General features: G+C 64.0%; 3 pseudogenes; all 3 read right to left on the bottom strand.

Moving 5' to 3' along the window:
• Positions 1-6,999: 6,999 nt before the first annotated feature.
• On the bottom strand, positions 7,000-7,118 carry LOC142862166 (uncharacterized; annotated as a pseudogene).
• A 3,449-nt stretch (positions 7,119-10,567) lies between these two features.
• LOC142862167 (uncharacterized) lies at positions 10,568-10,686 on the bottom strand (annotated as a pseudogene).
• A 6,997-nt stretch (positions 10,687-17,683) lies between these two features.
• Positions 17,684-17,802, bottom strand: LOC142862168 (uncharacterized; annotated as a pseudogene).
• Positions 17,803-23,160: the final 5,358 nt, after the last annotated feature.

Below are 23,160 nucleotides of genomic sequence, written 5' to 3' on the forward strand. Positions count from 1 at the left end.
GGCGGAGGGCGCCCCTGCCCCGCTCAAGAAGCCAGCCTCACCGCGCTTCCCCGCGATAGCGCTGACCCGACTGAGGTGAGGGACGGGGCGGGGCGGGGTGGGGTGGAGGGCTGTCCACACACACACACACACACACACACACACACACACACACACACACACACACGATGCGCCTGCACGGCTGGACCTGCCAAGGTGGAAACCTTCCAGCCCCCCTCCTCTCCTCACCTCGCCTCCTTCACCTACCCGCCCCCACCCCCAGCGCGCCGCTGCTGACTGCGCACGCGCGCGCGGCGCGCTCACCCTTTGACCCCAGCCAGGGGCCGCCCTCCCGCACAACCCCTTTCAGCTGCGCCCCCCGCCCTGTGGGTGGGCGGGCTGCCGCCTATTCCCCAGGGCCAGGGCTGGGGCACAGCGCATGGGGGAGGGGAGCGAGTGTAGGGGCGTGTCTCGGGATGTGTCCCATGGCTGCGGTGGGGCGGCGTGGTTTGGGGGGCGCTGAAGGAATCAGTCCCCTCCATCTCCCACCTCTGGAAAACCCCCAAGCCCTTGGAGAACTGCCGGCACCGCTACCGTGGTTGCCGGGACCCTGCTCTGTGTCCTCCTGTGGCCCAGTCCAAGGGGCCTGGGCCTGGCCCGGGGCTGGATTGGACCCCAACCACCCTCGGGTGTGGACTCGCTAAAAGCCGGCGATTAGATATTGGATTCGAGCTTCCTTGAGGTCATTTCACTAATGAATGCACCGAAAAGAGTTTCCTAATCCATCTGTGAGGGTGGCAACTGAAAGAGAATTTTAAAGCTGACAGAATAGGCGAGGAAAGGCACAGGAGATTTCCAAACCCAGTAAGGAAGCCTTTCCCGAAATGGAAGAAAGAAACGAGCAAACAGAGACACCGGTAGCCCGCCCGGATCAGAGTCTGCTCCTTACAGAAAGTACCCTGACCAGGTTCACCCGTGGGTGGGTGGCGAGCCAGTGGCATTCAGAAGAGCGAGGCCCGCAGTCTGTGCAGAAGACACCTGCACTCGGGTGTGTGTGGCGGCACCATTCCCAAGCAGCTCCAAATGGTAATCCAAAGAGAAGCCAGGGAGTTCCCAACGCCCCAGGTGTCCTCAGCCCACGACTGGCTGCAGTGGGAATGCGAAGCCCGGCTCCTTGTCTCAGAGCGGGACAACCAGGGGGTGTGATGTACACCCCGGGGTTCCCAGGAGGATCAGGCTGAGGCTGGGACTTGGCCTGAAAATGTCCCCTCGCATGGGCACCCCCTTCCGCTTCCGGCTCCTCTACTCCTGGTGCCCCTCCATCCAGGGGCCAGACTTTAAGAAGTCACCCGCAGGAGAATCCTGGTCCCAAAGGAGCCTTCGGGGGGACCCGTGCTGAGAGAGGTTGTGGGCATGGCCCGCTGGGGCTCTGCCCGACCCAGGGCTGGGAGATGCAACCTCCCAGCTCCGGGTCCCTGCAGGAAGCCTTGGCAAGAACAGGGCCAGTCCTCCAAAGGCCCAGGTGTGGGGAGCCCAGGCCAGGCAGCCTGTGGAAGAAGCCACATGCCGTGCCACCCCGGGAACACGACTGCAGGTCGCGGCCCCTCCCACCTCCTCCCCGACATGGCGCAGGGCTCAGAGACACCTCGGACGCTGCTACCAAAATCCACAGGGCATCGGTTGCTCCTCCGAAGCCCCCGAGCAGACCGCGTTGTCCAGCCAGCCCCTGGGCCTCCCTGGGGTGCCCAGCACAAAAGTGCAGACAACCACCGGACTCCCAATATCAGTTGGAGGATGTTTCTGCCACTCTAAGGACCCGCAGGCCAGCTGGGCCTTCAGGCAGGACAGAGAGCCCCGGAATCCGACGTGGAGAGCTGCGTGGACGTCCCCATCAGGAGGCGGTCCCCACCTCCGCGGCTCTCCCCTTGCGGGGAGCGGCAGCCCCAGGGCCTCAGGGAAGACACCAGGCTGGGCCCCCGCGGCACAGCGGGGCACGACCCCGGCAGGCAGGCGACTTAGCGATGCCTGTGCCAGACTGCTGCGGCCGCCCTGCTGCCGGGTTCCTGGAGGGCTTCCTGGAATCAGCGTCCACACCAAGCCCCTGGAAGGCCCAGGCGACGGAGGAGCCGTCAGGCAGGGGCCGAGGACGGTGACAGGCCGGGCGGGAAGGAGCCGGTCAGGCAGGGGCCCAGGACAGCGACGGGCCTGGCCGGGGAGGAGCGAGTCAGGCAGTGGCCCAGGTGGTGGGCCGGGCGGGGAGGAGCCTGTCAGGCAGGGGCAGAGGACGGTGACGGTGACGGTGACCTGACGTGGGCCGGGGCGGGAAGGAGCCGGTCAGGCAGGGGCAGGGGCCGAGGACAGTGACGGGCCTGGCGGGGCAGGAGCGCGTCAGGCAGGGGCAGAGGAGTTGGGCTGGGTAAGGGGTAGGGTGACAGTTAGGGCACAATTCACAATCGCAAAGATGTGGAAGCGACCCGAGTGCCCATCCATCCAGGAGTGCATTAATAACATGTGGCGCGTGGACACCACGGAGTGCTGTTCGGCTGTGAGGAGCAGCGGTGAGAGGGCGCCTCTCCTCTTCTCCTGGCCAGAGCTGGGACCCGTCCCAGTAGGCCAGGTATCCCAAGCATGGACACACGAGCACCACGTGCGCGCGCTCACCGGCAAATTGGTACGAACGGATGGACACCTAAGTGGACACAGAGGAATCACTGTCATCGGGTGGGTGTCGGGCGGGCGGGCGTGGGGAGGGGGTGGGCATACACATCCATTAGGGAGGGGGGGTGCGCACCAACTGGGGGATGGGCGCACTTGAAGCTCTGCCCCGAGGGGGGAGGCGGGGAAAGAGCAATGCACCCGACCTGAACATTGGTACCCCCACAATCCGCTGGGAGAAAATGAGAAATAAATAAGGAAACAGGGGGGAGGGGGGCACGGGCAACACATGTCACCTCAATACTTGTACTCCCATCATCTGCTTGAAAAGAGAGAGAGAAGAAAATGCAATAATAGAGATAAGAGACACTTTCTAAGAAAATGAATCCGAAAAGAAAAGTAAAAGGAGGCCTGTCCAGCAGGTCTGGGTGTGAGTCCGGAGCCCCCAGCCTCCAGTGCCACCACCAGAGATTCCTACGTGTAGCCCATAGAACCCCAAAAGCAACGGGACGAGTTCTGGTGACATGCTCGCTCAAAATGACATCCTGGAATCCTTCCGGAGCTCCCTCCCCTCTCAGACTCCAGCGTGTCGGTTCCCACAGACCAGACCTTTGGTCTGAGACCTGACAGTCCAGATGCCACGCATGCTGCCGCGTGGCGGCGGTGTCGCGGCTTGGGACAAGAAGGAGGCCCCACGGTGCGGGCTGGGGCGGCAGGCACCGCGGCAGGCGCTGAGGGTGGGGGTGATCCGCCGGACCGCCGTCCCGCCGCGCTCCCAGCAAGGGGACAGAGCAACAGGCAAAAAAAAAAAAAAAAAGCCTAGGCACCCGGGATGCCCAGGCGGTCTCCCATCCAAGTACTAGCCAGGCCCGAGGCTGCTTAGCTTCGGAGATCAGACGAGACGGGGCGCGTTCGGGGTGGTGTGACCGTAGACGGCGGAGGGCGCCCCTGCCCCGCTCAAGAAGCCAGCCTCACCGCGCTTCCCCGCGATAGCGCTGACCCGACTGAGGTGAGGGACGGGGCGGGGCGGGGTGGGGTGGAGGGCTGTCCACACACACACACACACACACACACACACACACGATGCGCCTGCACGGCTGGACCTGCCAAGGTGGAAACCTTCCAGCCCCCCTCCTCTCCTCACCTCGCCTCCTTCACCTACCCGCCCCCACCCCCAGCGCGCCGCTGCTGACTGCGCACGCGCGCGCGGCGCGCTCACCCTTTGACCCCAGCCAGGGGCCGCCCTCCCGCACAACCCCTTTCAGCTGCGCCCCCCGCCCTGTGGGTGGGCGGGCTGCCGCCTATTCCCCAGGGCCAGGGCTGGGGCACAGCGCATGGGGGAGGGGAGCGAGTGTAGGGGCGTGTCTCGGGATGTGTCCCATGGCTGCGGTGGGGCGGCGTGGTTTGGGGGGCGCTGAAGGAATCAGTCCCCTCCATCTCCCACCTCTGGAAAACCCCCAAGCCCTTGGAGAACTGCCGGCACCGCTACCGTGGTTGCCGGGACCCTGCTCTGTGTCCTCCTGTGGCCCAGTCCAAGGGGCCTGGGCCTGGCCCGGGGCTGGATTGGACCCCAACCACCCTCGGGTGTGGACTCGCTAAAAGCCGGCGATTAGATATTGGATTCGAGCTTCCTTGAGGTCATTTCACTAATGAATGCACCGAAAAGAGTTTCCTAATCTCTGTGAGGGTGGCAACTGAAAGAGAATTTTAAAGCTGACAGAATAGGCGAGGAAAGGCACAGGAGATTTCCAAACCCAGTAAGGAAGCCTTTCCCGAAATGGAAGAAAGAAACGAGCAAACAGAGACACCGGTAGCCCGCCCGGATCAGAGTCTGCTCCTTACAGAAAGTACCCTGACCAGGTTCACCCGTGGGTGGGTGGCGAGCCAGTGGCATTCAGAAGAGCGAGGCCCGCAGTCTGTGCAGAAGACACCTGCACTCGGGTGTGTGTGGCGGCACCATTCCCAAGCAGCTCCAAATGGTAATCCAAAGAGAAGCCAGGGAGTTCCCAACGCCCCAGGTGTCCTCAGCCCACGACTGGCTGCAGTGGGAATGCGAAGCCCGGCTCCTTGTCTCAGAGCGGGACAACCAGGGGGTGTGATGTACACCCCGGGGTTCCCAGGAGGATCAGGCTGAGGCTGGGACTTGGCCTGAAAATGTCCCCTCGCATGGGCACCCCCTTCCGCTTCCGGCTCCTCTACTCCTGGTGCCCCTCCATCCAGGGGCCAGACTTTAAGAAGTCACCCGCAGGAGAATCCTGGTCCCAAAGGAGCCTTCGGGGGGACCCGTGCTGAGAGAGGTTGTGGGCATGGCCCGCTGGGGCTCTGCCCGACCCAGGGCTGGGAGATGCAACCTCCCAGCTCCGGGTCCCTGCAGGAAGCCTTGGCAAGAACAGGGCCAGTCCTCCAAAGGCCCAGGTGTGGGGAGCCCAGGCCAGGCAGCCTGTGGAAGAAGCCACATGCCGTGCCACCCCGGGAACACGACTGCAGGTCGCGGCCCCTCCCACCTCCTCCCCGACATGGCGCAGGGCTCAGAGACACCTCGGACGCTGCTACCAAAATCCACAGGGCATCGGTTGCTCCTCCGAAGCCCCCGAGCAGACCGCGTTGTCCAGCCAGCCCCTGGGCCTCCCTGGGGTGCCCAGCACAAAAGTGCAGACAACCACCGGACTCCCAATATCAGTTGGAGGATGTTTCTGCCACTCTAAGGACCCGCAGGCCAGCTGGGCCTTCAGGCAGGACAGAGAGCCCCGGAATCCGACGTGGAGAGCTGCGTGGACGTCCCCATCAGGAGGCGGTCCCCACCTCCGCGGCTCTCCCCTTGCGGGGAGCGGCAGCCCCAGGGCCTCAGGGAAGACACCAGGCTGGGCCCCCGCGGCACAGCGGGGCACGACCCCGGCAGGCAGGCGACTTAGCGATGCCTGTGCCAGACTGCTGCGGCCGCCCTGCTGCCGGGTTCCTGGAGGGCTTCCTGGAATCAGCGTCCACACCAAGCCCCTGGAAGGCCCAGGCGACGGAGGAGCCGTCAGGCAGGGGCCGAGGACGGTGACAGGCCGGGCGGGAAGGAGCCGGTCAGGCAGGGGCCCAGGACAGCGACGGGCCTGGCCGGGGAGGAGCGAGTCAGGCAGTGGCCCAGGTGGTGGGCCGGGCGGGGAGGAGCCTGTCAGGCAGGGGCAGAGGACGGTGACGGTGACGGTGACCTGACGTGGGCCGGGGCGGGAAGGAGCCGGTCAGGCAGGGGCAGGGGCCGAGGACAGTGACGGGCCTGGCGGGGCAGGAGCGCGTCAGGCAGGGGCAGAGGAGTTGGGCTGGGTAAGGGGTAGGGTGACAGTTAGGGCACAATTCACAATCGCAAAGATGTGGAAGCGACCCGAGTGCCCATCCATCCAGGAGTGCATTAATAACATGTGGCGCGTGGACACCACGGAGTGCTGTTCGGCTGTGAGGAGCAGCGGTGAGAGGGCGCCTCTCCTCTTCTCCTGGCCAGAGCTGGGACCCGTCCCAGTAGGCCAGGTATCCCAAGCATGGACACACGAGCACCACGTGCGCGCGCTCACCGGCAAATTGGTACGAACGGATGGACACCTAAGTGGACACAGAGGAATCACTGTCATCGGGTGGGTGTCGGGCGGGCGGGCGTGGGGAGGGGGTGGGCATACACATCCATTAGGGAGGGGGGGTGCGCACCAACTGGGGGATGGGCGCACTTGAAGCTCTGCCCCGAGGGGGGAGGCGGGGAAAGAGCAATGCACCCGACCTGAACATTGGTACCCCCACAATCCGCTGGGAGAAAATGAGAAATAAATAAGGAAACAGGGGGGAGGGGGGCACGGGCAACACATGTCACCTCAATACTTGTACTCCCATCATCTGCTTGAAAAGAGAGAGAGAAGAAAATGCAATAATAGAGATAAGAGACACTTTCTAAGAAAATGAATCCGAAAAGAAAAGTAAAAGGAGGCCTGTCCAGCAGGTCTGGGTGTGAGTCCGGAGCCCCCAGCCTCCAGTGCCACCACCAGAGATTCCTACGTGTAGCCCATAGAACCCCAAAAGCAACGGGACGAGTTCTGGTGACATGCTCGCTCAAAATGACATCCTGGAATCCTTCCGGAGCTCCCTCCCCTCTCAGACTCCAGCGTGTCGGTTCCCACAGACCAGACCTTTGGTCTGAGACCTGACAGTCCAGATGCCACGCATGCTGCCGCGTGGCGGCGGTGTCGCGGCTTGGGACAAGAAGGAGGCCCCACGGTGCGGGCTGGGGCGGCAGGCACCGCGGCGGGCGCTGAGGGTGGGGGTGATCCGCCGGACCGCCGTCCCGCCGCGCTCCCAGCAAGGGGACAGAGCAACAGGCAAAAAAAAAAAAAAAAAAGCCTACGGCACCCGGGATGCCCAGGCGGTCTCCCATCCAAGTACTAGCCAGGCCCGAGGCTGCTTAGCTTCGGAGATCAGACGAGACGGGGCGCGTTCGGGGTGGTGTGACCGTAGACGGCGGAGGGCGCCCCTGCCCCGCTCAAGAAGCCAGCCTCACCGCGCTTCCCCGCGATAGCGCTGACCCGACTGAGGTGAGGGACGGGGCGGGGCGGGGTGGGGTGGAGGGCTGTCCACACACACACACACACACACACACACACACACACACACACACACACACGATGCGCCTGCACGGCTGGACCTGCCAAGGTGGAAACCTTCCAGCCCCCCTCCTCTCCTCACCTCGCCTCCTTCACCTACCCGCCCCCACCCCCAGCGCGCCGCTGCTGACTGCGCACGCGCGCGCGGCGCGCTCACCCTTTGACCCCAGCCAGGGGCCGCCCTCCCGCACAACCCCTTTCAGCTGCGCCCCCCGCCCTGTGGGTGGGCGGGCTGCCGCCTATTCCCCAGGGCCAGGGCTGGGGCACAGCGCATGGGGGAGGGGAGCGAGTGTAGGGGCGTGTCTCGGGATGTGTCCCATGGCTGCGGTGGGGCGGCGTGGTTTGGGGGGCGCTGAAGGAATCAGTCCCCTCCATCTCCCACCTCTGGAAAACCCCCAAGCCCTTGGAGAACTGCCGGCACCGCTACCGTGGTTGCCGGGACCCTGCTCTGTGTCCTCCTGTGGCCCAGTCCAAGGGGCCTGGGCCTGGCCCGGGGCTGGATTGGACCCCAACCACCCTCGGGTGTGGACTCGCTAAAAGCCGGCGATTAGATATTGGATTCGAGCTTCCTTGAGGTCATTTCACTAATGAATGCACCGAAAAGAGTTTCCTAATCCATCTGTGAGGGTGGCAACTGAAAGAGAATTTTAAAGCTGACAGAATAGGCGAGGAAAGGCACAGGAGATTTCCAAACCCAGTAAGGAAGCCTTTCCCGAAATGGAAGAAAGAAACGAGCAAACAGAGACACCGGTAGCCCGCCCGGATCAGAGTCTGCTCCTTACAGAAAGTACCCTGACCAGGTTCACCCGTGGGTGGGTGGCGAGCCAGTGGCATTCAGAAGAGCGAGGCCCGCAGTCTGTGCAGAAGACACCTGCACTCGGGTGTGTGTGGCGGCACCATTCCCAAGCAGCTCCAAATGGTAATCCAAAGAGAAGCCAGGGAGTTCCCAACGCCCCAGGTGTCCTCAGCCCACGACTGGCTGCAGTGGGAATGCGAAGCCCGGCTCCTTGTCTCAGAGCGGGACAACCAGGGGGTGTGATGTACACCCCGGGGTTCCCAGGAGGATCAGGCTGAGGCTGGGACTTGGCCTGAAAATGTCCCCTCGCATGGGCACCCCCTTCCGCTTCCGGCTCCTCTACTCCTGGTGCCCCTCCATCCAGGGGCCAGACTTTAAGAAGTCACCCGCAGGAGAATCCTGGTCCCAAAGGAGCCTTCGGGGGGACCCGTGCTGAGAGAGGTTGTGGGCATGGCCCGCTGGGGCTCTGCCCGACCCAGGGCTGGGAGATGCAACCTCCCAGCTCCGGGTCCCTGCAGGAAGCCTTGGCAAGAACAGGGCCAGTCCTCCAAAGGCCCAGGTGTGGGGAGCCCAGGCCAGGCAGCCTGTGGAAGAAGCCACATGCCGTGCCACCCCGGGAACACGACTGCAGGTCGCGGCCCCTCCCACCTCCTCCCCGACATGGCGCAGGGCTCAGAGACACCTCGGACGCTGCTACCAAAATCCACAGGGCATCGGTTGCTCCTCCGAAGCCCCCGAGCAGACCGCGTTGTCCAGCCAGCCCCTGGGCCTCCCTGGGGTGCCCAGCACAAAAGTGCAGACAACCACCGGACTCCCAATATCAGTTGGAGGATGTTTCTGCCACTCTAAGGACCCGCAGGCCAGCTGGGCCTTCAGGCAGGACAGAGAGCCCCGGAATCCGACGTGGAGAGCTGCGTGGACGTCCCCATCAGGAGGCGGTCCCCACCTCCGCGGCTCTCCCCTTGCGGGGAGCGGCAGCCCCAGGGCCTCAGGGAAGACACCAGGCTGGGCCCCCGCGGCACAGCGGGGCACGACCCCGGCAGGCAGGCGACTTAGCGATGCCTGTGCCAGACTGCTGCGGCCGCCCTGCTGCCGGGTTCCTGGAGGGCTTCCTGGAATCAGCGTCCACACCAAGCCCCTGGAAGGCCCAGGCGACGGAGGAGCCGTCAGGCAGGGGCCGAGGACGGTGACAGGCCGGGCGGGAAGGAGCCGGTCAGGCAGGGGCCCAGGACAGCGACGGGCCTGGCCGGGGAGGAGCGAGTCAGGCAGTGGCCCAGGTGGTGGGCCGGGCGGGGAGGAGCCTGTCAGGCAGGGGCAGAGGACGGTGACGGTGACGGTGACCTGACGTGGGCCGGGGCGGGAAGGAGCCGGTCAGGCAGGGGCAGGGGCCGAGGACAGTGACGGGCCTGGCGGGGCAGGAGCGCGTCAGGCAGGGGCAGAGGAGTTGGGCTGGGTAAGGGGTAGGGTGACAGTTAGGGCACAATTCACAATCGCAAAGATGTGGAAGCGACCCGAGTGCCCATCCATCCAGGAGTGCATTAATAACATGTGGCGCGTGGACACCACGGAGTGCTGTTTGGCTGTGAGGAGCAGCGGTGAGAGGGCGCCTCTCCTCTTCTCCTGGCCAGAGCTGGGACCCGTCCCAGTAGGCCAGGTATCCCAAGCATGGACACACGAGCACCACGTGCGCGCGCTCACCGGCAAATTGGTACGAACGGATGGACACCTAAGTGGACACAGAGGAATCACTGTCATCGGGTGGGTGTCGGGCGGGCGGGCGTGGGGAGGGGGTGGGCATACACATCCATTAGGGAGGGGGGGTGCGCACCAACTGGGGGATGGGCGCACTTGAAGCTCTGCCCCGAGGGGGGAGGCGGGGAAAGAGCAATGCACCCGACCTGAACATTGGTACCCCCACAATCCGCTGGGAGAAAATGAGAAATAAATAAGGAAACAGGGGGGAGGGGGGCACGGGCAACACATGTCACCTCAATACTTGTACTCCCATCATCTGCTTGAAAAGAGAGAGAGAAGAAAATGCAATAATAGAGATAAGAGACACTTTCTAAGAAAATGAATCCGAAAAGAAAAGTAAAAGGAGGCCTGTCCAGCAGGTCTGGGTGTGAGTCCGGAGCCCCCAGCCTCCAGTGCCACCACCAGAGATTCCTACGTGTAGCCCATAGAACCCCAAAAGCAACGGGACGAGTTCTGGTGACATGCTCGCTCAAAATGACATCCTGGAATCCTTCCGGAGCTCCCTCCCCTCTCAGACTCCAGCGTGTCGGTTCCCACAGACCAGACCTTTGGTCTGAGACCTGACAGTCCAGATGCCACGCATGCTGCCGCGTGGCGGCGGTGTCGCGGCTTGGGACAAGAAGGAGGCCCCACGGTGCGGGCTGGGGCGGCAGGCACCGCGGCGGGCGCTGAGGGTGGGGGTGATCCGCCGGACCGCCGTCCCGCCGCGCTCCCAGCAAGGGGACAGAGCAACAGGCAAAAAAAAAAAAAAAAAAGCCTACGGCACCCGGGATGCCCAGGCGGTCTCCCATCCAAGTACTAGCCAGGCCCGAGGCTGCTTAGCTTCGGAGATCAGACGAGACGGGGCGCGTTCGGGGTGGTGTGACCGTAGACGGCGGAGGGCGCCCCTGCCCCGCTCAAGAAGCCAGCCTCACCGCGCTTCCCCGCGATAGCGCTGACCCGACTGAGGTGAGGGACGGGGCGGGGCGGGGTGGGGTGGAGGGCTGTCCACACACACACACACACACACACACACACACACACACACACACACACACGATGCGCCTGCACGGCTGGACCTGCCAAGGTGGAAACCTTCCAGCCCCCCTCCTCTCCTCACCTCGCCTCCTTCACCTACCCGCCCCCACCCCCAGCGCGCCGCTGCTGACTGCGCACGCGCGCGCGGCGCGCTCACCCTTTGACCCCAGCCAGGGGCCGCCCTCCCGCACAACCCCTTTCAGCTGCGCCCCCCGCCCTGTGGGTGGGCGGGCTGCCGCCTATTCCCCAGGGCCAGGGCTGGGGCACAGCGCATGGGGGAGGGGAGCGAGTGTAGGGGCGTGTCTCGGGATGTGTCCCATGGCTGCGGTGGGGCGGCGTGGTTTGGGGGGCGCTGAAGGAATCAGTCCCCTCCATCTCCCACCTCTGGAAAACCCCCAAGCCCTTGGAGAACTGCCGGCACCGCTACCGTGGTTGCCGGGACCCTGCTCTGTGTCCTCCTGTGGCCCAGTCCAAGGGGCCTGGGCCTGGCCCGGGGCTGGATTGGACCCCAACCACCCTCGGGTGTGGACTCGCTAAAAGCCGGCGATTAGATATTGGATTCGAGCTTCCTTGAGGTCATTTCACTAATGAATGCACCGAAAAGAGTTTCCTAATCCATCTGTGAGGGTGGCAACTGAAAGAGAATTTTAAAGCTGACAGAATAGGCGAGGAAAGGCACAGGAGATTTCCAAACCCAGTAAGGAAGCCTTTCCCGAAATGGAAGAAAGAAACGAGCAAACAGAGACACCGGTAGCCCGCCCGGATCAGAGTCTGCTCCTTACAGAAAGTACCCTGACCAGGTTCACCCGTGGGTGGGTGGCGAGCCAGTGGCATTCAGAAGAGCGAGGCCCGCAGTCTGTGCAGAAGACACCTGCACTCGGGTGTGTGTGGCGGCACCATTCCCAAGCAGCTCCAAATGGTAATCCAAAGAGAAGCCAGGGAGTTCCCAACGCCCCAGGTGTCCTCAGCCCACGACTGGCTGCAGTGGGAATGCGAAGCCCGGCTCCTTGTCTCAGAGCGGGACAACCAGGGGGTGTGATGTACACCCCGGGGTTCCCAGGAGGATCAGGCTGAGGCTGGGACTTGGCCTGAAAATGTCCCCTCGCATGGGCACCCCCTTCCGCTTCCGGCTCCTCTACTCCTGGTGCCCCTCCATCCAGGGGCCAGACTTTAAGAAGTCACCCGCAGGAGAATCCTGGTCCCAAAGGAGCCTTCGGGGGGACCCGTGCTGAGAGAGGTTGTGGGCATGGCCCGCTGGGGCTCTGCCCGACCCAGGGCTGGGAGATGCAACCTCCCAGCTCCGGGTCCCTGCAGGAAGCCTTGGCAAGAACAGGGCCAGTCCTCCAAAGGCCCAGGTGTGGGGAGCCCAGGCCAGGCAGCCTGTGGAAGAAGCCACATGCCGTGCCACCCCGGGAACACGACTGCAGGTCGCGGCCCCTCCCACCTCCTCCCCGACATGGCGCAGGGCTCAGAGACACCTCGGACGCTGCTACCAAAATCCACAGGGCATCGGTTGCTCCTCCGAAGCCCCCGAGCAGACCGCGTTGTCCAGCCAGCCCCTGGGCCTCCCTGGGGTGCCCAGCACAAAAGTGCAGACAACCACCGGACTCCCAATATCAGTTGGAGGATGTTTCTGCCACTCTAAGGACCCGCAGGCCAGCTGGGCCTTCAGGCAGGACAGAGAGCCCCGGAATCCGACGTGGAGAGCTGCGTGGACGTCCCCATCAGGAGGCGGTCCCCACCTCCGCGGCTCTCCCCTTGCGGGGAGCGGCAGCCCCAGGGCCTCAGGGAAGACACCAGGCTGGGCCCCCGCGGCACAGCGGGGCACGACCCCGGCAGGCAGGCGACTTAGCGATGCCTGTGCCAGACTGCTGCGGCCGCCCTGCTGCCGGGTTCCTGGAGGGCTTCCTGGAATCAGCGTCCACACCAAGCCCCTGGAAGGCCCAGGCGACGGAGGAGCCGTCAGGCAGGGGCCGAGGACGGTGACAGGCCGGGCGGGAAGGAGCCGGTCAGGCAGGGGCCCAGGACAGCGACGGGCCTGGCCGGGGAGGAGCGAGTCAGGCAGTGGCCCAGGTGGTGGGCCGGGCGGGGAGGAGCCTGTCAGGCAGGGGCAGAGGACGGTGACGGTGACGGTGACCTGACGTGGGCCGGGGCGGGAAGGAGCCGGTCAGGCAGGGGCAGGGGCCGAGGACAGTGACGGGCCTGGCGGGGCAGGAGCGCGTCAGGCAGGGGCAGAGGAGTTGGGCTGGGTAAGGGGTAGGGTGACAGTTAGGGCACAATTCACAATCGCAAAGATGTGGAAGCGACCCGAGTGCCCATCCATCCAGGAGTGCATTAATAACATGTGGCGCGTGGACACCACGGAGTGCTGTTCGGCTGTGAGGAGCAGCGGTGAGAGGGCGCCTCTCCTCTTCTCCTGGCCAGAGCTGGGACCCGTCCCAGTAGGCCAGGTATCCCAAGCATGGACACACGAGCACCACGTGCGCGCGCTCACCGGCAAATTGGTACGAACGGATGGACACCTAAGTGGACACAGAGGAATCACTGTCATCGGGTGGGTGTCGGGCGGGCGGGCGTGGGGAGGGGGTGGGCATACACATCCATTAGGGAGGGGGGGTGCGCACCAACTGGGGGATGGGCGCACTTGAAGCTCTGCCCCGAGGGGGGAGGCGGGGAAAGAGCAATGCACCCGACCTGAACATTGGTACCCCCACAATCCGCTGGGAGAAAATGAGAAATAAATAAGGAAACAGGGGGGAGGGGGGCACGGGCAACACATGTCACCTCAATACTTGTACTCCCATCATCTGCTTGAAAAGAGAGAGAGAAGAAAATGCAATAATAGAGATAAGAGACACTTTCTAAGAAAATGAATCCGAAAAGAAAAGTAAAAGGAGGCCTGTCCAGCAGGTCTGGGTGTGAGTCCGGAGCCCCCAGCCTCCAGTGCCACCACCAGAGATTCCTACGTGTAGCCCATAGAACCCCAAAAGCAACGGGACGAGTTCTGGTGACATGCTCGCTCAAAATGACATCCTGGAATCCTTCCGGAGCTCCCTCCCCTCTCAGACTCCAGCGTGTCGGTTCCCACAGACCAGACCTTTGGTCTGAGACCTGACAGTCCAGATGCCACGCATGCTGCCGCGTGGCGGCGGTGTCGCGGCTTGGGACAAGAAGGAGGCCCCACGGTGCGGGCTGGGGCGGCAGGCACCGCGGCAGGCGCTGAGGGTGGGGGTGATCCGCCGGACCGCCGTCCCGCCGCGCTCCCAGCAAGGGGACAGAGCAACAGGCAAAAAAAAAAAAAAAAAGCCTAGGCACCCGGGATGCCCAGGCGGTCTCCCATCCAAGTACTAGCCAGGCCCGAGGCTGCTTAGCTTCGGAGATCAGACGAGACGGGGCGCGTTCGGGGTGGTGTGACCGTAGACGGCGGAGGGCGCCCCTGCCCCGCTCAAGAAGCCAGCCTCACCGCGCTTCCCCGCGATAGCGCTGACCCGACTGAGGTGAGGGACGGGGCGGGGCGGGGTGGGGTGGAGGGCTGTCCACACACACACACACACACACACACACACACGATGCGCCTGCACGGCTGGACCTGCCAAGGTGGAAACCTTCCAGCCCCCCTCCTCTCCTCACCTCGCCTCCTTCACCTACCCGCCCCCACCCCCAGCGCGCCGCTGCTGACTGCGCACGCGCGCGCGGCGCGCTCACCCTTTGACCCCAGCCAGGGGCCGCCCTCCCGCACAACCCCTTTCAGCTGCGCCCCCCGCCCTGTGGGTGGGCGGGCTGCCGCCTATTCCCCAGGGCCAGGGCTGGGGCACAGCGCATGGGGGAGGGGAGCGAGTGTAGGGGCGTGTCTCGGGATGTGTCCCATGGCTGCGGTGGGGCGGCGTGGTTTGGGGGGCGCTGAAGGAATCAGTCCCCTCCATCTCCCACCTCTGGAAAACCCCCAAGCCCTTGGAGAACTGCCGGCACCGCTACCGTGGTTGCCGGGACCCTGCTCTGTGTCCTCCTGTGGCCCAGTCCAAGGGGCCTGGGCCTGGCCCGGGGCTGGATTGGACCCCAACCACCCTCGGGTGTGGACTCGCTAAAAGCCGGCGATTAGATATTGGATTCGAGCTTCCTTGAGGTCATTTCACTAATGAATGCACCGAAAAGAGTTTCCTAATCCATCTGTGAGGGTGGCAACTGAAAGAGAATTTTAAAGCTGACAGAATAGGCGAGGAAAGGCACAGGAGATTTCCAAACCCAGTAAGGAAGCCTTTCCCGAAATGGAAGAAAGAAACGAGCAAACAGAGACACCGGTAGCCCGCCCGGATCAGAGTCTGCTCCTTACAGAAAGTACCCTGACCAGGTTCACCCGTGGGTGGGTGGCGAGCCAGTGGCATTCAGAAGAGCGAGGCCCGCAGTCTGTGCAGAAGACACCTGCACTCGGGTGTGTGTGGCGGCACCATTCCCAAGCAGCTCCAAATGGTAATCCAAAGAGAAGCCAGGGAGTTCCCAACGCCCCAGGTGTCCTCAGCCCACGACTGGCTGCAGTGGGAATGCGAAGCCCGGCTCCTTGTCTCAGAGCGGGACAACCAGGGGGTGTGATGTACACCCCGGGGTTCCCAGGAGGATCAGGCTGAGGCTGGGACTTGGCCTGAAAATGTCCCCTCGCATGGGCACCCCCTTCCGCTTCCGGCTCCTCTACTCCTGGTGCCCCTCCATCCAGGGGCCAGACTTTAAGAAGTCACCCGCAGGAGAATCCTGGTCCCAAAGGAGCCTTCGGGGGGACCCGTGCTGAGAGAGGTTGTGGGCATGGCCCGCTGGGGCTCTGCCCGACCCAGGGCTGGGAGATGCAACCTCCCAGCTCCGGGTCCCTGCAGGAAGCCTTGGCAAGAACAGGGCCAGTCCTCCAAAGGCCCAGGTGTGGGGAGCCCAGGCCAGGCAGCCTGTGGAAGAAGCCACATGCCGTGCCACCCCGGGAACACGACTGCAGGTCGCGGCCCCTCCCACCTCCTCCCCGACATGGCGCAGGGCTCAGAGACACCTCGGACGCTGCTACCAAAATCCACAGGGCATCGGTTGCTCCTCCGAAGCCCCCGAGCAGACCGCGTTGTCCAGCCAGCCCCTGGGCCTCCCTGGGGTGCCCAGCACAAAAGTGCAGACAACCACCGGACTCCCAATATCAGTTGGAGGATGTTTCTGCCACTCTAAGGACCCGCAGGCCAGCTGGGCCTTCAGGCAGGACAGAGAGCCCCGGAATCCGACGTGGAGAGCTGCGTGGACGTCCCCATCAGGAGGCGGTCCCCACCTCCGCGGCTCTCCCCTTGCGGGGAGCGGCAGCCCCAGGGCCTCAGGGAAGACACCAGGCTGGGCCCCCGCGGCACAGCGGGGCACGACCCCGGCAGGCAGGCGACTTAGCGATGCCTGTGCCAGACTGCTGCGGCCGCCCTGCTGCCGGGTTCCTGGAGGGCTTCCTGGAATCAGCGTCCACACCAAGCCCCTGGAAGGCCCAGGCGACGGAGGAGCCGTCAGGCAGGGGCCGAGGACGGTGACAGGCCGGGCGGGAAGGAGCCGGTCAGGCAGGGGCCCAGGACAGCGACGGGCCTGGCCGGGGAGGAGCGAGTCAGGCAGTGGCCCAGGTGGTGGGCCGGGCGGGGAGGAGCCTGTCAGGCAGGGGCAGAGGACGGTGACGGTGACGGTGACCTGACGTGGGCCGGGGCGGGAAGGAGCCGGTCAGGCAGGGGCAGGGGCCGAGGACAGTGACGGGCCTGGCGGGGCAGGAGCGCGTCAGGCAGGGGCAGAGGAGTTGGGCTGGGTAAGGGGTAGGGTGACAGTTAGGGCACAATTCACAATCGCAAAGATGTGGAAGCGACCCGAGTGCCCATCCATCCAGGAGTGCATTAATAACATGTGGCGCGTGGACACCACGGAGTGCTGTTCGGCTGTGAGGAGCAGCGGTGAGAGGGCGCCTCTCCTCTTCTCCTGGCCAGAGCTGGGACCCGTCCCAGTAGGCCAGGTATCCCAAGCATGGACACACGAGCACCACGTGCGCGCGCTCACCGGCAAATTGGTACGAACGGATGGACACCTAAGTGGACACAGAGGAATCACTGTCATCGGGTGGGTGTCGGGCGGGCGGGCGTGGGGAGGGGGTGGGCATACACATCCATTAGGGAGGGGGGGTGCGCACCAACTGGGGGATGGGCGCACTTGAAGCTCTGCCCCGAGGGGGGAGGCGGGGAAAGAGCAATGCACCCGACCTGAACATTGGTACCCCCACAATCCGCTGGGAGAAAATGAGAAATAAATAAGGAAACAGGGGGGAGGGGGGCACGGGCAACACATGTCACCTCAATACTTGTACTCCCATCATCTGCTTGAAAAGAGAGAGAGAAGAAAATGCAATAATAGAGATAAGAGACACTTTCTAAGAAAATGAATCCGAAAAGAAAAGTAAAAGGAGGCCTGTCCAGCAGGTCTGGGTGTGAGTCCGGAGCCCCCAGCCTCCAGTGCCACCACCAGAGATTCCTACGTGTAGCCCATAGAACCCCAAAAGCAACGGGACGAGTTCTGGTGACATGCTCGCTCAAAATGACATCCTGGAATCCTTCCGGAGCTCCCTCCCCTCTCAGACTCCAGCGTGTCGGTTCCCACAGACCAGACCTTTGGTCTGAGACCTGACAGTCCAGATGCCACGCATGCTGCCGCGTGGCGGCGGTGTCGCGGCTTGGGACAAGAAGGAGGCCCCACGGTGCGGGCTGGGGCGGCAGGCACCGCGGCGGGCGCTGAGGGTGGGGGTGATCCGCCGGACCGCCGTCCCGCCGCGCTCCCAGCAAGGGGACAGAGCAACAGGCAAAAAAAAAAAAAAAAAAGCCTACGGCACCCGGGATGCCCAGGCGGTCTCCCATCCAAGTACTAGCCAGGCCCGAGGCTGCTTAGCTTCGGAGATCAGACGAGACGGGGCGCGTTCGGGGTGGTGTGACCGTAGACGGCGGAGGGCGCCCCTGCCCCGCTCAAGAAGCCAGCCTCACCGCGCTTCCCCGCGATAGCGCTGACCCGACTGAGGTGAGGGACGGGGCGGGGCGGGGTGGGGTGGAGGGCTGTCCACACACACACACACACACACACACACACACACACACACACACACACACACGATGCGCCTGCACGGCTGGACCTGCCAAGGTGGAAACCTTCCAGCCCCCCTCCTCTCCTCACCTCGCCTCCTTCACCTACCCGCCCCCACCCCCAGCGCGCCGCTGCTGACTGCGCACGCGCGCGCGGCGCGCTCACCCTTTGACCCCAGCCAGGGGCCGCCCTCCCGCACAACCCCTTTCAGCTGCGCCCCCCGCCCTGTGGGTGGGCGGGCTGCCGCCTATTCCCCAGGGCCAGGGCTGGGGCACAGCGCATGGGGGAGGGGAGCGAGTGTAGGGGCGTGTCTCGGGATGTGTCCCATGGCTGCGGTGGGGCGGCGTGGTTTGGGGGGCGCTGAAGGAATCAGTCCCCTCCATCTCCCACCTCTGGAAAACCCCCAAGCCCTTGGAGAACTGCCGGCACCGCTACCGTGGTTGCCGGGACCCTGCTCTGTGTCCTCCTGTGGCCCAGTCCAAGGGGCCTGGGCCTGGCCCGGGGCTGGATTGGACCCCAACCACCCTCGGGTGTGGACTCGCTAAAAGCCGGCGATTAGATATTGGATTCGAGCTTCCTTGAGGTCATTTCACTAATGAATGCACCGAAAAGAGTTTCCTAATCCATCTGTGAGGGTGGCAACTGAAAGAGAATTTTAAAGCTGACAGAATAGGCGAGGAAAGGCACAGGAGATTTCCAAACCCAGTAAGGAAGCCTTTCCCGAAATGGAAGAAAGAAACGAGCAAACAGAGACACCGGTAGCCCGCCCGGATCAGAGTCTGCTCCTTACAGAAAGTACCCTGACCAGGTTCACCCGTGGGTGGGTGGCGAGCCAGTGGCATTCAGAAGAGCGAGGCCCGCAGTCTGTGCAGAAGACACCTGCACTCGGGTGTGTGTGGCGGCACCATTCCCAAGCAGCTCCAAATGGTAATCCAAAGAGAAGCCAGGGAGTTCCCAACGCCCCAGGTGTCCTCAGCCCACGACTGGCTGCAGTGGGAATGCGAAGCCCGGCTCCTTGTCTCAGAGCGGGACAACCAGGGGGTGTGATGTACACCCCGGGGTTCCCAGGAGGATCAGGCTGAGGCTGGGACTTGGCCTGAAAATGTCCCCTCGCATGGGCACCCCCTTCCGCTTCCGGCTCCTCTACTCCTGGTGCCCCTCCATCCAGGGGCCAGACTTTAAGAAGTCACCCGCAGGAGAATCCTGGTCCCAAAGGAGCCTTCGGGGGGACCCGTGCTGAGAGAGGTTGTGGGCATGGCCCGCTGGGGCTCTGCCCGACCCAGGGCTGGGAGATGCAACCTCCCAGCTCCGGGTCCCTGCAGGAAGCCTTGGCAAGAACAGGGCCAGTCCTCCAAAGGCCCAGGTGTGGGGAGCCCAGGCCAGGCAGCCTGTGGAAGAAGCCACATGCCGTGCCACCCCGGGAACACGACTGCAGGTCGCGGCCCCTCCCACCTCCTCCCCGACATGGCGCAGGGCTCAGAGACACCTCGGACGCTGCTACCAAAATCCACAGGGCATCGGTTGCTCCTCCGAAGCCCCCGAGCAGACCGCGTTGTCCAGCCAGCCCCTGGGCCTCCCTGGGGTGCCCAGCACAAAAGTGCAGACAACCACCGGACTCCCAATATCAGTTGGAGGATGTTTCTGCCACTCTAAGGACCCGCAGGCCAGCTGGGCCTTCAGGCAGGACAGAGAGCCCCGGAATCCGACGTGGAGAGCTGCGTGGACGTCCCCATCAGGAGGCGGTCCCCACCTCCGCGGCTCTCCCCTTGCGGGGAGCGGCAGCCCCAGGGCCTCAGGGAAGACACCAGGCTGGGCCCCCGCGGCACAGCGGGGCACGACCCCGGCAGGCAGGCGACTTAGCGATGCCTGTGCCAGACTGCTGCGGCCGCCCTGCTGCCGGGTTCCTGGAGGGCTTCCTGGAATCAGCGTCCACACCAAGCCCCTGGAAGGCCCAGGCGACGGAGGAGCCGTCAGGCAGGGGCCGAGGACGGTGACAGGCCGGGCGGGAAGGAGCCGGTCAGGCAGGGGCCCAGGACAGCGACGGGCCTGGCCGGGGAGGAGCGAGTCAGGCAGTGGCCCAGGTGGTGGGCCGGGCGGGGAGGAGCCTGTCAGGCAGGGGCAGAGGACGGTGACGGTGACGGTGACCTGACGTGGGCCGGGGCGGGAAGGAGCCGGTCAGGCAGGGGCAGGGGCCGAGGACAGTGACGGGCCTGGCGGGGCAGGAGCGCGTCAGGCAGGGGCAGAGGAGTTGGGCTGGGTAAGGGGTAGGGTGACAGTTAGGGCACAATTCACAATCGCAAAGATGTGGAAGCGACCCGAGTGCCCATCCATCCAGGAGTGCATTAATAACATGTGGCGCGTGGACACCACGGAGTGCTGTTCGGCTGTGAGGAGCAGCGGTGAGAGGGCGCCTCTCCTCTTCTCCTGGCCAGAGCTGGGACCCGTCCCAGTAGGCCAGGTATCCCAAGCATGGACACACGAGCACCACGTGCGCGCGCTCACCGGCAAATTGGTACGAACGGATGGACACCTAAGTGGACACAGAGGAATCACTGTCATCGGGTGGGTGTCGGGCGGGCGGGCGTGGGGAGGGGGTGGGCATACACATCCATTAGGGAGGGGGGGTGCGCACCAACTGGGGGATGGGCGCACTTGAAGCTCTGCCCCGAGGGGGGAGGCGGGGAAAGAGCAATGCACCCGACCTGAACATTGGTACCCCCACAATCCGCTGGGAGAAAATGAGAAATAAATAAGGAAACAGGGGGGAGGGGGGCACGGGCAACACATGTCACCTCAATACTTGTACTCCCATCATCTGCTTGAAAAGAGAGAGAGAAGAAAATGCAATAATAGAGATAAGAGACACTTTCTAAGAAAATGAATCCGAAAAGAAAAGTAAAAGGAGGCCTGTCCAGCAGGTCTGGGTGTGAGTCCGGAGCCCCCAGCCTCCAGTGCCACCACCAGAGATTCCTACGTGTAGCCCATAGAACCCCAAAAGCAACGGGACGAGTTCTGGTGACATGCTCGCTCAAAATGACATCCTGGAATCCTTCCGGAGCTCCCTCCCCTCTCAGACTCCAGCGTGTCGGTTCCCACAGACCAGACCTTTGGTCTGAGACCTGACAGTCCAGATGCCACGCATGCTGCCGCGTGGCGGCGGTGTCGCGGCTTGGGACAAGAAGGAGGCCCCACGGTGCGGGCTGGGGCGGCAGGCACCGCGGCAGGCGCTGAGGGTGGGGGTGATCCGCCGGACCGCCGTCCCGCCGCGCTCCCAGCAAGGGGACAGAGCAACAGGCAAAAAAAAAAAAAAAAAGCCTAGGCACCCGGGATGCCCAGGCGGTCTCCCATCCAAGTACTAGCCAGGCCCGAGGCTGCTTAGCTTCGGAGATCAGACGAGACGGGGCGCGTTCGGGGTGGTGTGACCGTAGACGGCGGAGGGCGCCCCTGCCCCGCTCAAGAAGCCAGCCTCACCGCGCTTCCCCGCGATAGCGCTGACCCGACTGAGGTGAGGGACGGGGCGGGGCGGGGTGGGGTGGAGGGCTGTCCACACACACACACACACACACACACACACACACGATGCGCCTGCACGGCTGGACCTGCCAAGGTGGAAACCTTCCAGCCCCCCTCCTCTCCTCACCTCGCCTCCTTCACCTACCCGCCCCCACCCCCAGCGCGCCGCTGCTGACTGCGCACGCGCGCGCGGCGCGCTCACCCTTTGACCCCAGCCAGGGGCCGCCCTCCCGCACAACCCCTTTCAGCTGCGCCCCCCGCCCTGTGGGTGGGCGGGCTGCCGCCTATTCCCCAGGGCCAGGGCTGGGGCACAGCGCATGGGGGAGGGGAGCGAGTGTAGGGGCGTGTCTCGGGATGTGTCCCATGGCTGCGGTGGGGCGGCGTGGTTTGGGGGGCGCTGAAGGAATCAGTCCCCTCCATCTCCCACCTCTGGAAAACCCCCAAGCCCTTGGAGAACTGCCGGCACCGCTACCGTGGTTGCCGGGACCCTGCTCTGTGTCCTCCTGTGGCCCAGTCCAAGGGGCCTGGGCCTGGCCCGGGGCTGGATTGGACCCCAACCACCCTCGGGTGTGGACTCGCTAAAAGCCGGCGATTAGATATTGGATTCGAGCTTCCTTGAGGTCATTTCACTAATGAATGCACCGAAAAGAGTTTCCTAATCCATCTGTGAGGGTGGCAACTGAAAGAGAATTTTAAAGCTGACAGAATAGGCGAGGAAAGGCACAGGAGATTTCCAAACCCAGTAAGGAAGCCTTTCCCGAAATGGAAGAAAGAAACGAGCAAACAGAGACACCGGTAGCCCGCCCGGATCAGAGTCTGCTCCTTACAGAAAGTACCCTGACCAGGTTCACCCGTGGGTGGGTGGCGAGCCAGTGGCATTCAGAAGAGCGAGGCCCGCAGTCTGTGCAGAAGACACCTGCACTCGGGTGTGTGTGGCGGCACCATTCCCAAGCAGCTCCAAATGGTAATCCAAAGAGAAGCCAGGGAGTTCCCAACGCCCCAGGTGTCCTCAGCCCACGACTGGCTGCAGTGGGAATGCGAAGCCCGGCTCCTTGTCTCAGAGCGGGACAACCAGGGGGTGTGATGTACACCCCGGGGTTCCCAGGAGGATCAGGCTGAGGCTGGGACTTGGCCTGAAAATGTCCCCTCGCATGGGCACCCCCTTCCGCTTCCGGCTCCTCTACTCCTGGTGCCCCTCCATCCAGGGGCCAGACTTTAAGAAGTCACCCGCAGGAGAATCCTGGTCCCAAAGGAGCCTTCGGGGGGACCCGTGCTGAGAGAGGTTGTGGGCATGGCCCGCTGGGGCTCTGCCCGACCCAGGGCTGGGAGATGCAACCTCCCAGCTCCGGGTCCCTGCAGGAAGCCTTGGCAAGAACAGGGCCAGTCCTCCAAAGGCCCAGGTGTGGGGAGCCCAGGCCAGGCAGCCTGTGGAAGAAGCCACATGCCGTGCCACCCCGGGAACACGACTGCAGGTCGCGGCCCCTCCCACCTCCTCCCCGACATGGCGCAGGGCTCAGAGACACCTCGGACGCTGCTACCAAAATCCACAGGGCATCGGTTGCTCCTCCGAAGCCCCCGAGCAGACCGCGTTGTCCAGCCAGCCCCTGGGCCTCCCTGGGGTGCCCAGCACAAAAGTGCAGACAACCACCGGACTCCCAATATCAGTTGGAGGATGTTTCTGCCACTCTAAGGACCCGCAGGCCAGCT

The sequence above is a fragment of the Microcebus murinus genome, chromosome 18 (genome assembly GCF_040939455.1).
Source record: "Microcebus murinus isolate Inina chromosome 18, M.murinus_Inina_mat1.0, whole genome shotgun sequence".
Classification (NCBI taxonomy): domain Eukaryota; kingdom Metazoa; phylum Chordata; class Mammalia; order Primates; family Cheirogaleidae; genus Microcebus; species Microcebus murinus.